The 15,476-nt window shown below is 35.8% G+C and overlaps 1 protein-coding gene across 4 annotated transcripts in view; it reads right to left on the bottom strand.

Annotated features, from left to right (window-relative positions):
* LOC117182071 (Down syndrome cell adhesion molecule-like protein Dscam2) overlaps positions 1-15,476 on the bottom strand; it is a 292,904-nt gene that overhangs the window by 55,055 nt on the left and 222,373 nt on the right. The gene's annotated exons all lie outside the window — the stretch shown is intronic.

Genomic DNA, 15,476 nt, shown 5'->3' with positions numbered 1-15,476 from the left:
TTCTCACATACTGAAATTTCAGACCAAAAAGCAATACTCTTCAAATTCGTATCAAGAGGGAAAAGTCTTTTTTCATCATATAAGTTTTAAGGCTTTTAAATGTGGCATGATTCTTTAATTTACTAACTTCATTAGCTCTTTAAATTGTTTCCAATGTAAAAGACAAAAGGTCCTCTCTTATTACATTTTTATTTATATTTATTTAGCAAACATTAAAAATGAGTAAAGATGTCTAAAGTTCTTCTCATTTTAAATTAAATCAATATTTGCTCAATATCAGTTACAGACCTGTGACAACATTTAACACATTTTTATGTACAATTTTTCCAATAGACTCGCCCTCGATACAAATAAGGGAAGTGCATCTATAAAATGCATTGAATGAAAAATATTAAATACTGTTTAAATCTATTTGAATAAATCTTAGTAATGACTGAGACAGTATGCCAATGTTATTTTTACTTGTTGCCAATTTATTTATTTCTTCATACCAATATCGAAAAATGATTATCTTCAAAATAATGTCTTCTTAAAAAAAAAAAGAGTTTTGCTAAAATTAATTGTATTATTTAGATGCACTTTCCTTAAATACGTAAACATGTCAATATTAATCTACAAAGGACAGTGATCTACGGCAAAAAAATATGGTGACCCACTCGAATTAAGGATAGATTGTCATGCAAACTATACAATATGGAAAGCTATTCTCAAAACTTGAAGTAGTTAACAAATATTTTAAGTTTAAATATACATATGTGCCAATGATTAACGAGACCAATTATTATCAACAAATCCGTTATATTTATATATTTCAACTTAGAAAACAAAAAAACGTGAATCTAATAAAAAGAATGATAACTCAAAAAATATATAAGTTAATTCAATTTAATTAGATCATGATTTTGCTCATTGAATCCTCACCCATTAGGGAATAGCTTTCCTAATCATCACAGACTGTCATGCATAATCGCAAGTGAAGCTTGGAGAATATTGAGATGCATGCGGATAGTAACTAATATCTATAGAGAAACATTTATAAAAAGTGAAGTGGACTTGAGAAGTGTGGTGGGTTTTTTTTTGGTATCAGGTTCAGAATGATAGACAAGGATAGGATTGGGATTGGTGAAAGCGAGATTAGTCGACTCCACGCACTGCACGCCTAAGAATTTTGAGTCAATTCAAGATCCAAATTTGGCCCTGCCTTTTCGAACGATGACAAATTCTGCAAGAAGGAAATACTTTTTAAAAGTAATGCCATTTGTAGATTGGAAATACTCAATTAACCACCTAAAGCCAATCATAATGGCGTAAAGCTAACAAATTCTAATTCTATACAGATTCAAACATAGATAGAATCGGAACTTATAAAGGAGAAAAGGATACGGATAAGAGCGCACATATACCAAAAATAGAAGATGTAAGAGATAGCGAAATAGAAATAGCTTTACACGATGCAGCGACAATCGAATTTTAGAGCTATGCCATCTGTAAGAATGTCTGGATCTTTGTAAATATGTATAAGAATGCTTCAAACAAATTCACGCACATCAAGTCACTTCCTTATTCATATGTATGTACAATCAGCAACTCGATCAAAAGTATAAAATCAAGCGGTATTTATTTAAAACGTGTTAATATATCAAGTCATACACAACACGTCAACAATATAATAATGCGATCGCTGTTTCATTGTAAGGTTGTATATCTGCAGTATTGAAAGAGCAACCAAATGAGAATGAAGTTAGAGGGAAACCTATTGAGAAAATCGACAGAAACCAAGAGATAATTTTGTACTAATTCCTTTAACATATCGATTTTGCATTTCAAATTTACATCTTTTTACATTTAAAGTGAGATTTCAATGTATAAAAACTAGAAAGCTTCGAATTTATTACTAGTCTTCCTGTGAAATGTTGTTAAACTGTGGTTCGTCAATGTTAAAATAGTCTGGAAGTTCTCTAATGTCATTTTTCCGGATCATCTAGATCATCTAGATCATTTTTAAACGTTGATCAGATTTGAAAATGAAATAATATTAATAATTTAATTTATTAAGTTTTGAATCCGATATTCTAATTATATATTTTATTTCGAAAATAATAATTAATTTAATTTCAAGAGGAAAACAGTACATTTTCGGACCCTAGAGATATTTACTACGACGCAAGATTTCGTAAACATCCTAAATAAACAGGCAACTTAGTAACTTAATTGCTATTGTCTTTTTTCATTTCGTTTGAATCCATTTTATTCCAAAGTCTGTTTCCGAACGCACCAGTTTCATTACAAGTAAATCCGTCAAAAGAATATAGGAATTGTATCCGATTAAATCCAAGATATTTTTATCTGAATGAATTCGACCTAATGCAAGGTCGGAAAAGTTACCATAAATGTCCGACAAGTTATCATAAAATACCACTTTTTTATGTGTGATTTATGGTATTATATGGCATTTATGACTTTATGGTATTGAAAAGTTTTTTTAACGGCTTTGTTTCGGTTTGAGTTGAATTTGAAAGTTATTCTGGATGAGCCTTGGATTCATTTGAACTGGAGAAATTGTTCGGATTGATTTGGAATTAATTTATATCAGATATTTTTAATATGTTACTTTATTGATAATAATCGTGATGCGGTTAATATTAATTCACATTAAAAATCTCTTGGAACTGAGGAAATTTGTAAAATCGATTGATTTCTGAAACTTCCTGCATGGTTGATTTTCTTCAACAGGAACAAAACAAAAAGGGGACAAATTATACTATCGTCCAGAAGCGATTTCATAAGACGAAAGCAAATAGCTTTCTGGAGGCATCAGCCATAATCATTCGGTGTTTCGCCCTAACCGTGTACTCGCAAAGTTGCTTCGTGCACCGTTTTCCCTGATGGATTATTAGCAACACACGCGTAAGTTCCACCATGGTCAGGTGTTACTGTTTCAATGAGTAGGACACTAGTTCGTGGTCCTAGTTTTCCAATGCTGTACCCCATGATTTCTAACAAAGGGTTGCCCTGTAATGTCCAGCTGAAGTTTATTGGTAGATCGCCGACAGGTACCATGCAAGGTAACTGAGCCGCTTGTCCTGCGTAAATCGGTTGATCGCCAAAATGAAATGGACGAATACGTGGTTGCACTGAAACGCAATGAAGCAGCTACCAAGTACGAAAAGATCATGAATTAACCAGGCGGATTTTTGATGAAAAAAGAAGTCCCTCAAGATGACTTATTGGTCTAATTCTCTTTTTTATTAACATCTACTTTTAATCACTTTTTAAAAAGAATTGTAATTTTTATAGATAAGATGAAAAGGAAGCAGAATAGGACATGGACAGGAATCAGCACTGAGAAATACAATAAATAAACTTTATGTGGATTCGCATGGAAGTATAGACTAGCATCGTTTTTTCAGCTCAATGCGCTGACACTCATACTAGCATCTTACTAACTTATTATACACCTGAATTTAAAAAATACTTAATAGAGTTTCAGAAGATTAGGCAGTACATAAGTATTAATCAGGAAGTTCAAGATACAAATTTCATAACCGGACTAGATAAAGAATAGTCAACAAATTAGCGTCACAACTGTGCCAATGCAAACTACTCTGCAGTTTAAGGTAATGTTTCCCTTTTTAAACAAACCAATTGTCTTCGGAAAATTCGTTGCAATATTAAAGTGACCAAAACTTATTAATAGTAACTATCATTCAGATTGTTTTCATCAAATTGTCAAACAATGTCATTGTTGGTTTGTTCATAGCTAGGATTCTCATTTTTCACGACAAAGCATGATTCTAGAAAGTTTTCGGTAGATGTACCGTTAACTTTGAGGTGAGAACTATGCTTAGCTTGACCGGCAACATTGTCGGCGATGCAAACGTACTCTCCAGCATGTTCGCCTCTAACGGACGGTATCATCATAAAGGAGATTCTGTTCCCCATTGCTGTAATCTGAATTTGATCATCTGGATCTATATTTCGCTTTGTCGATAAAAATTCTTATTAAGTCCATTTTGTACTTTAATCCTTACATTTCAAAACGAAAATATGTGTATCATCTTTGATACATAGGCCATGACAGAAAATGATCCAAAACTCAACTGTAGATTTGAGAAAGTGAAGGAAGTCGAAGGAAAGGAAAGATTAAAGGGGCCAAAGTATGTAAGCAGTTGAGATTAAGCACCGTTGACTATAAGTTCTGATGACAGTTCATGCCTTCCAGCAATATTTTCCGCAACACAAGTATAAGTTCCGGCATGAGAGGCTTGAACTGATCCTATGCTTAATATGGCACCACGTCCCCCGAGATCCAAAATAGAAATTCCGGAATGTGGTGAAATAACGTGGTTGTTTAGAGTCCAACGTAGCTTTAAAGGTTGATCTCCTTCCACAACAGCGCAAGGTACAGTTACAACTTGACCAGAGTTTAGTGGTTCCTCGCCAAATGAGAAGGGCAATAACTTTGGCATTACTAGAATCAAAATGATCTAATAAGAGATGTTTCAATGAAAAAGAACTAACAGAAACTACACCGAACACAAATATAATAAAGTGTACGACGGAAAAGGAAATTGCAGGGAAATAGAATAGGCATTTGACTTTATGATTAAGTAACATTCACGTTAAGTATTGCAGATTTTCATGTCGATCCAGCGCAGTTTAAAGCACACAAGTATATTCGCCAGCATGTTTTGCTGCAAATGACTAAATGGCTAATTGCTTAGCATGTTTACTGCAGTCTGATATGATTACGTCCAAATAGGTCGGTTCTATTTTACGACCCTGAAAGAACCATTCCATTTCTAGAGGAACATCTGCTTCCATTACAGCACACTGCATTAAAATTATATCATCTGGGTTTACGGGTTCCTCTCCAAAAGCGAAAGGAGCTATCTGTGGTGCAACTATGACAAGAAGAGTAAAAAACGCAGAATTACATAATGCAAATAAATTGAATTTATTTTCATGGCCTAGCCATTTGCATTTCAAAGAAAACTCCTTTAGCCAACGAATCACGTTTTATTCCTTTTGAGGACCTACATATTAAAATTTGTTTAAATAACAACAACCTTAATAAAGAAATCTCTAAGGGAAAAGAGGAACTAGGATTGGGACTTTTGAGGTAGATAGGAAAGTAAGACAAAGGCTAAGCGGGTTAAGAGAAACCAATAATAATACCATTGACTTCGAGCACTGCTATTCGCGAAACTGATCCAGCTGCATTGGATGCAACACAAGTGTATTCTCCAGCATGTCTATCCGCAACAGTTTCGATTATCAATTGTTTAACTCGTTTCCCAGCATCCGACACTAATACATTATGGTCATCAGATTCTATAGAACGGCCTTCAAACACCCAAGTAATTTCCAACGGAAAGTCGCCCTTGGTCACAGAGCACTGTATTAATGCAACTTCACCGGCGTTCACGGGTCCGTCCCCGAAAGTAAAAGGTGCTATTTGTGGCGATACTATGAAAAGAAACGTAGAAGAAACTAAACTTTTGCTCCTGACAATGTTTTTCATGTAATTAAGGCATCTAACTGAAATTTCAGAATATTAAATACTTTGATAATCCGGTTTTTTTGCTAACCGGCCGTGCTACAAAAAATAATCGATATTACGAACGTAGCCAAAAGGTCATTATTCCAGGATTGAAGTTGAAGGATGTTTCACTGTTATGGGTTTAATGAAAATAAATGTTAATTGAAAGTATGGCATATACCATTAACTTCAAGTAACGCTGATCGGGAGACTGATCCAGCAATGTTTGTTGCCACACACGTGTACTCTCCGGCGTGTCTAGCTCTTACAGTTTCGATTGTCAGTTGTTTTGCACGTTTACCAGAATCAGTTACGGCCATGTCAAGTTGGTCTGCTGGAATCTGGCTATCTCCAATCATCCAAATTATTTCCAAAGGGAAATCTCCTTTAATGACCGCACACTGTACCATTGCTACATCACCCGCATTAACTGGTTCTTCTCCAAACGAAAAGGATGCAATTTGTGGTGTAACTAAGAAAAGAAAATACATCATGCGATATGACATTTTTTTCAGGTATCTGCTGCTTGCAATCAATTCGACAAACGAGTTATAAATCATACCGATAATACTGAGAAGCCTGTATGATTTTTACCACAGAAAATTTGTCTGAAGAACCACCCTCGACTTTAAATTGAGAGCAATGCAATTTAATGCATTTCAAATTTAAGCTGGCTGTGCACAATGTACGGAAATCTGATAAATACATAAATTAAATTAGTACCATGGATACGTAAGAAGGTCGTCGTGGACATTGACACGCTATTAGACGTAGAACTACCGAAATTAATAAAAAGATATCACATTATACACCTATGAGAGCAGTAACTCAAAGTTGAATGAATCGAATCATACCATGGTATGCATAGGTAAGGGAGTAATAAGGAATATTAAAGTGTTAAAGAGCGGCCCGTAATGCAAGAGTCATTTGTGTACCATTGACTTTAAGTATAGATGACCGCGCAACCGATCCAGCGACGTTTGATGCAACACACGTGTATTCTCCAGCGTGACTAACGGCAACCGACTCAATGGTTAAATGTTTGAGTCGCTTTCCCGGCCCTAATATAATGTTTGTACTATCAGATTCTATCGGTCGACCTTCAAACATCCAAGTTATTTCTAAAGGTAAATCTCCCTTTATTACTGCACACTGAACTGAAGCCATATTGCCTGCGCTTGCAGGGTCTTCACCAAATGAAAACGGCGATAATTCTGGTCCAACTATGAAAATAAACAATCCGTCTAGATACTCGTCATCCTAAATAAGTTTTCTATCAAATATTGGAAACAAGTCAAAAATATTTCTGGTAATGAATATAAAACATTACTTTGTAGACGAATTGACAAAGAAGGGAATAGTGTATGTAAAACTATAAAAAGCATGCACAATAGAACATTAGTATCAACAAAAAAACATCCTAATCAAGATTGGATTTATGCGCAACAAAAATATTAAATAGTTGCAATATTGAAGATTGCGGATACCATTGACGATAAGCATAGCTGATCTAGCAATCGATCCAGGTTCATTTGAAGCAACGCATGTATACTCTCCAGCATGCCTAGCTGAAACTGCTTCGATGGTCAATTGTTTAATTCGTTTTCCAATAGTAGATACCAGTATGTCACTACGATCAGACTCTATTATTTGCCTTTCAAACATCCATATTATGTCTAACGGAAGGTCTCCTTCGATCACAACACATTGCACTGACGCCGTGTTGCCCGCGTTGGCAGGTTTTTCTCCGAAAGTGAATTGCTCTATTTGTGGCGCGACTATGAAGAAAGAGAAGAAATGTATGTAGTCGTTGATTGCTGCAGAAATTCAGTGACCAAATCTGAGAAATTGAAGTTAACCTATTTCAAATAATTCCCGTTGTTGTCGGTTAATCCAGGTAAGGGAAAATTAATGAAAATTTTCATAATCAAACTCCATAGACAGAAATTACTTAAATTTTTTAAATTTTTGGTTGGATAATCAAACATCTTGGATATATCAATACTTAATATTAATTTCAACGTTCTTAGAAAACGGGTTTTGATGTATTGCAAGAAATATATGCAACTCATCATAATCAATCGTATAAAAAAAAACATTAAGATCGGTACGATTAATGAAAATATCTAATAGGAATTCGAACATTTTTGAAAGTAAAGTGGTACAAAATTAAATAAAACAACAAAACTTTCAATTTTTAACTTGTGCACGTGAACGAATTAGGTTTTAAAACAGACTGTTTTCATTTTATGTGCCTATAATAAATTTTGCACTTTGACAAGAGTATTGGTAATTAATAATATATAAATAAGAAATAGGTTAAACAACCACATCAGGGTTTTCTCAGGACCAATTATCATTCATAAAAATGACACTGGCTCACAATAGAACCACAGTAAATGATGTCAACAGCCAACAGTCACGGAACGCTTTTTCGTATCTGGTATTAGCAACGGTACCGTAAGTGCCAGAATTGTAAGTAGTAATCACTCTTTTTTCAGTGCTGAAGCGCGACGTGTCCTCTTCACGAGCATGGAAATGACGAATAAGAGAGCTTTTTAAAATAAACAAAATAAGCTATGTCTATTAGGTTATGCAAGTTAATTTTCTTTTTGCAACCGGCAAAGTTTTACGGCCTGTTAAGAAAAATTAGTTTCTAAATAATGTAAATTATAACCAATACTTTTAGGTTAGAAAAATTAGAGTTATAAAAGTTTGCATTAATCCAATGCTATTACGTATTTTAGAAGTCTGTTGAAAAAAGTCTGTATTCACAACATTTTTTGCAATACATTATCTATATAATGAACAATATCGTCGACATAGTTCCATAAATTTGCAAGAAATAAAATATTTTAAATTCAATGGAAAATACTAAAAAAATTGTTTATATATTTATTTCGTACTCAGAAAAGAGTGATTATTATTTAGAGTCCTAGTTCTTATTGTGCCGTTGTTACTGCCAAATCAATTACACGTAGATCAGTCTCTCGTGCGGTGGTCTCCGGGCACTACGAAATCACAATGGCAGCCTGGTGAAACTCTCGTGTATCTTAAGCAGTGAATTTACTTAACCAAGGACACCGATCACAAGGACAATCAATTTAGGCGAAAAATTCAGTACAGTAGCCGCAGCTCCCTTCTAAGGTGAGGGTTGCCGGCTGGAGCCGAGAATTCGATTACAATAGTTCGTTTCTCGAAGTCAAGGAGAAAGATGTCATGCCTTAAGTGTACAATGGAGGCTATTGTCTGCAACTTGTAAAGATAAAGCACTCATAGGGCCGAATCATGCCTGTAATCATAACGTCATTCCCGTGTGAGTAGGACACCCGGATAATATATACCATAGTTACTGAAAATCTGCATGACACGCTCTGCACATATCGCTGGGGATTTTTTAATGTAAAATATGGCCGTGACATAATAAGGTGCAAATGACACCATCCTAGCATGGGAAAATGAAACTCTCTGTGCCTGAATTAAGTCCAGTGCTAAAAGCAAATGCTAGCTCCATCGACGATGATTGATCCTTCACATTTCTGTAAAAATATCCGTGCATTATCTTGCTGAAAAGCTTTTCAAATATAGTCCAAGTATCTCGGCCATCTGCTCCGCAGCTTTGTAAAAAATAGTTTCTTCGCTAATCATTTCGAGATTCCTCCCGATTTTCAGGAGAGGATCTCTTCCATTTGCGACTATGAGAACTGTACCTACGATAATTCGGTTATAAAGACACTGGGGATTTATAAGTCTGCTCGCGCCTTTACGTCATGGGATGTATAAGTGCGGAACAGACAAATTTACATACAAGCTCTTTCGCATATAAATAATCTTATAAGTGGCAATTCCAGAAGCCATGAGCTTGTACTTCGTCCATGGAACTACTTCAAATGAATCGAGTAGAATCGGAAGGGCAAGCATGTTAGTCGAAGATAGCTTATTCAAAGTCGATAGATGGAAAAATCAAATCTGTCAAATGAGAAACTTGTATCTATTTCGGAGAGCTACCAATTTGTCCTTGCTTTAGATGAATTTTAGCACACTTGTTTAATTCAGAGTATATACCAATCTCTCGTTTGTATATCACGACGATCATTAGAGTGTGTTTAAACTGCTTGGCTCCTGAAGCATTGTTCTTCATGTCATCCATGTAAAATAAAGTAGTGATCGATGATGGTTGATGATGGCTCGCGATCGCTAGACTCGCTGCAGAGGTGTCCATAAGAATTGCGCAGTGCGAGACAGTGGAGAAGTGTAATACAAAAGAGGGGAGAGCTCATGGTATCGCCCAGAAAACGCCCTTCTGCAAGGTGACGCTGTTCGTTGTCATATGATGTTTTTCAGATGAGATAATAAATGAACAGATAGATGGTAAGTATATGGAAGGCTGAATTAAAAGCTTTACAGTAATGTATCAAAGCCTTCGATAGACAACCTTTCTTCGAGCTACATTGTTCCTAAATTTCTCTCCAAAGATGGTCAAATGTTGGGAAAATCGTGTTATTCAGGATAGCTGTAAAGATCTTATACAGCGTGTTCAGACAAGTTGTGGGCCTGTAGTTCCTTGGGTTGGACAGGTCACTTTTCTTCGGTAAGAGTACAGTGCATCTTAATACCATTCACTGCGGAATGGGTGTTTCCGACTTTGAATATGAGGTAAAAATCTGGGCCAAATTTTGGTGAGTAGAAGTAAACTTCTTCCAGCAGAAGTTCTTGATATCATTTAGTCTTGCAGCAGAAATGTTCTACATACCCCTGAGTGCTCTTTTCACCCCTTTATCAGTGATTGATCGATATTGATCCTCAGTTGTTATAAGTTTGTCGCAAAACTCATTGAAACGGATAATATTATCAGTATCTTCTTTTAACTCAAATGTTTTCGGGATCTTGTATACCTCTCTTCAAAAAGCCTCTACCTCGATGGGCTTGGGTTGATTTTTGATAGAAACAGGGAGATCGCTGAAAGGGCGCGATAACTCAGCGAGAAATAGTTTATTCTCCCAGTAGCTTTGAAATGTTCAGTGGTGATGGTGGGTCCCGGTGAAATTCCGCGGTTGACTTTACGATAAAATCTCAATATATATTTAAATACATATTCACTACTTGCGGAATTTCACCGGGAGAGGGTGCCATCTCATGTTCTGCATTTCCCCCATACGTGCCTCGGTAATTCGTTGACATACAGAGATACTTCTCAGGCTACGAAGCAGTGGAGGCTTTACATCTCCGAGAGTACCGATGATGAGGAAAACTCGGGGTGTGGATGGCACGCTCTGCTCATATCATTAGTAATGCCTTGGCTCAAAATGGGTCTGCGATATGCTAAAGTTGAAATGATACATTCAACTTAAAAATAGGTTAAACAAGCACCATTGGCCCCCCTGGGAGAACATGCCGTCCATGAAAATGACATTGGCTCCCTGCCAATCATGGTAAATCAAACCTATGGGCACGCATCATGACCGTAATATTGATGGCGCTAAAGAAAGTGTATTATGTAAGGAATTGAAGTACCTTTGACTTCGAGAATAGCTGATCACGAAACCGAGTCAGATGAGTTAGAAACCACGCACCTACATTCCTTCACCTTCAATCTTCTTTTATTAGAAAAGGGTAATCACGTAATTTATTATTGAATCTTTAATAACCAATGATTAGCTGGAGGTCACACACGTAAGACATTGTCAGATATCCATTTTTCGAGTGGGGATAAAGAGCAGGAATAAATTTCGGGGGAGGGGCAGCGGTGTGCAGGAGAGTATATGTATATTATGTACAGTTTTCAAGAATTTTCGGGGGTTCCAATCCCCCGCTTGGAAAGTGTCCCTTCAGCACAGCACACTGAACTGATGCAATGTCACCCGCGTTGACAGGCTCTTCTCCAAAACAAAATGATGCTATTTGTGGCGCAACTATAAAATAAAGAAAGGTATTTTAACCACTGAATTTGTCATCTCCTGAGATATTTTGTTCAATCCCGTATAAATAATGGTCCAGTATTCTGCTATCGCAATGTATCTATTTTGTCATCTTGCATGAGGGGTGAGGATTTTTAAAAAGGCTAAGGATGGAATATTAGGTGGGAAAACAGTAGAGATCAATCTAATTTATACCATTCACTTCAAGCATAGCTATTCAAATCAGTTTCTGTAACTAATCAGCAGTAGATCAATTTATTAAATGAGGATTATAAGATGTATATATTTATCGCACATAACACAGAGTATAGAACGTATAGTCGTTCTGTAGCAAAAGTTTGTGATAATAAGAATATTTATTTTTCAAATTTTGATTAAACCATATTGCAACAACCAGTAAAAATAAACACTATGACAGAATTAATAAAGTTGATTTATTTTAATATTTTCGAAATCATTTTTTCGATGAACACGATTAAAGTAGTCCGACGTGGAGCCGAAATTAACTAATTATTGATAAAAGACTTGAGGACGGATATAGGAAAAGCAAGAACAATTAGGAGGTAATTATAGTTCGTAAGGTACAAAAGTACCGTTAACTTCAAGTGTGTCTGAATGCGAAACGGAACCAGCTGCGTTTGATGCCATACATGTGTACTCTCCTGCGTGTCTTGCTGCCACGGTTTCTATAGTCAGTTGCTTGATGCGTTTACCAGAATGAAATACAATCATATCTTCCTGATCAGATTGTATTAGATGGCCTTGAAACATCCAGGCAATATCCAAAGGAAAATCTCCTTTAGATACTGTACACTGTATCGATACAGTATCACCCGCATTTGCAGGCTCTTCTCCAAATGAAAAAAATGCTATTTGGGGCGCAACTACGAACAGAAAAATAAATAATACAAGTAATAACTTGTGAAATGTAGACATCGAATTAGTAAAACTGTATAATTTCACCGGGGAACTTTTCCCCAAAAAGTGATGAATGTAGACATGCGAAAATTTAGAATATTTTGTCAACTTTTCAAAAAGCGCTCCAAGCTAACACTGCCTCACTTATAGAATTTCTCTTAAACTATAAGAAGAGAGCTCTTCATAACTTTGCTGAATATTCTGCCCGAATGAGTGTTATTTTAATATCTGTATCATAACCAATGAATTTCAATTGGAGCTAAGCCGAAATTGAAACATGGAGACCTACCTGACTGAATCAGAACTAATCCAATATCGAACGAAAGATTCCTATTAGCCTGAATCCGAATTACTCCAAACACTAACCAAGGGTTCCCATCTGACTGAATCCTAAGTAATCCAGGCTCAGTGGAGAGGTTTTAAATAGTTATCGAAATTGACCATAAATTACTAATATATTACACCGCATGGCGTTAACAGTTGGCTGAACGGTTTAAAAAGGATTGAGAGGTATTTTCATTTTGGTGTCGAATTCATTCCAATTCATTGCATGGATTGAAAAGGATTTAAAGAAGTTTTAGGATTGGTTTTGGTTTGATTCGGATCCTATAAGTAGTATAAGTTGTCAAAATAATAAAGTACCATTGACGGCAAGTAAGGCCGATCTCGAGACTGAACCTGCAGAGTTTGATGCAACGCAGGCATATTCACCAGCATGCCTTGCACTAACGACCTCTATAGTCAACTGTTTATGACGATTTCCGGAGTTAATCGTAATTATGTCGCGCTGATCAGATACTATTGGACGATTAACAAACATCCAAGATACTTCTAAAGGCAAATCCCCTTTCGTTACAGCACACTGAACTGATGCCATGTCACCTGCATTCACTGGTTCCTCTCCAAAAGAAAACGGCGCAATCTGCGGTGCAACTGCGTGAAAAAAGCGTACTATAGATCGAATAATCTAGAAATTGATTGAGAAATACCAGAGCCTTGACACTGTTGAGGAGTAAAAGGAGGACATAAGCAGGTTGTATATCATAGAAATACAAAATTGTTTGGTGCTGTTGTTATATACCAGTTACTGCTAAATCTGCAGTTCGGCTGATAGATCCTGCCATATTACTAGCCACGCAAGTATATTCGCCAGCATGACGTGCAGTTACAGAGTCAATACTAAGAAGTGAAATCATTCTTCCCGTTCTTGATATTGATATGTCCGGATGAGTTTGAGGAGTTATATGTTCACTGTTTAGACTCCATGTTATCTCTATTGGACTATCCCCTTTTAGTACACTACAAATTACCGAAATTTGTTCTCCCCAATTTGCTGGCTCTTCCCCAATAGTAAATGGTGCTATTTGTGGTGCAACTGTAAGCAATAATTGATCATATGGAAAATTCGTATACAGTCGAACCTCGGACACTGTCATCAGCTGTTTCGCGGATACTGTAAGAATCAGGTGATTAGCCCAGTGCCGTCGCATCCTCGAAGCCCCTTCTCTGAGATATGTAGTACATATGTACTTAGTTTTGCACAATAAGTTAAGTGAAAAGTGCAATTTAAATTTTTCCTAATTGAAATTTTATATTTTAACTTTACCGGGCTTTGAAATGTCTGAAGTCGTTTACACTAGCTGAAGCGCAAGCAGTCGAGATAATGCAGGTTGTAGGGTAAATTACGTTGACGTTGGAGGTTTTTTTTATTGATTTGTGCAATAATAATGCAATATATATTTATGAAGTTATTACACTAACTCTCTGTTCTTAACATTATTGAGGTAAGAGAAAACATCTGGTCGAACTCGTTTTTTATACTAGCAATTAAAACAATCCACATTTATTAGAACTTTTCGCCCGAAGAATTTTAAGTAAAAACATTATTATAGCGATAAGGATTTCTTATAAATAGCATGCATTTAGCTTTAGTACATAGTATAATATTTATTTAAAAAAGAAATCAATAAAAGGAACAATGTTTATTCACGTCATAAATAACCTAAGAAAACCTTGTTAAGTCGAACTATGCTGGCATATTTTGTTTTTCTGGCTAGTGGATGTGTACAATATTCAATTCTAAAGTTATTAATTACAATATCATTTCGGCATCAGCAAATGCAAGTAAAAATGAAATTGTAAAAATGAAATTGTAAAAATCTGTTTTAATTATTGTAAAATTTAAAAAAAAAAATGTACCATAACATTAGTATACTATCAGGGGCACCAGCCAAACATCGTAACGATACGATCCTGTAACTCGACGCCGATTGGCTGAGGGGTAAGTCCACTTGAGCTTACAATGTCCGATACGCCCGATCCCGATGGGTGACAGTGTCCGAGGTTCGACTGTATTTCGAACGTTATTCGAGAATAATAAACTTTCTGCACGTTCAGGCAATCACTTCACTAAAAATATGTTTGTCAAAGACGATGAAATAAATTTAGCCTATATAAATACAATATGTTTGGAAATTTTAGGCAAATAAATTAAATAATATACATGAATATGATTGCGAATATGAAAAGGAAATAGGACTTAAGGAAAATTTTAAAGCATAATAAGACAAAAGCTTTTTGCCCTCCATACATTCAGTGCGAGGGCATTTTAGCAATTTTTAACTTACGATTGTGCAGGATCATTATTATTACATCGGTATTAAAAATCTTTTATACGCAGTTGTTTACTCGAATGAACGTGCACAATATATATTCACTATTAGGTACCATTGACAGATAATATAGTAGAGTGACTGGTGTTTCCGGCTCTGTTTTTTGCCACACATGTATATTCTCCTGCATGTCTCGCTGCAACTGATTCTATACTAATTGCGCTCATATGTTTATTAATTGCTGTTACTATTACGTCTGAGTTTTTCAAGCCTACACGTTCACCGTTAAATAGCCAAATAATTTCCATGGGAAAATCTCCTTTAACGATTGAGCAAGTTGCTGAAACTGTGTCACCCCAGTTTGCTGGGCCATCGCTGATAATAAATGGACCTATCTGTGGTGCGACTTAAACACAACAAAGACAAGTAATAAATGTTATTCTCATTTTGTTTACTATTTTTTATATTTCTCTAGTTGATGTAAGA

The sequence above is a fragment of the Belonocnema kinseyi genome, chromosome 10, assembly GCF_010883055.1.
Source record: "Belonocnema kinseyi isolate 2016_QV_RU_SX_M_011 chromosome 10, B_treatae_v1, whole genome shotgun sequence".
NCBI classification, from domain to species: domain Eukaryota; kingdom Metazoa; phylum Arthropoda; class Insecta; order Hymenoptera; family Cynipidae; genus Belonocnema; species Belonocnema kinseyi.
This window is presented reverse-complemented; position numbering and strand designations above follow the sequence as displayed.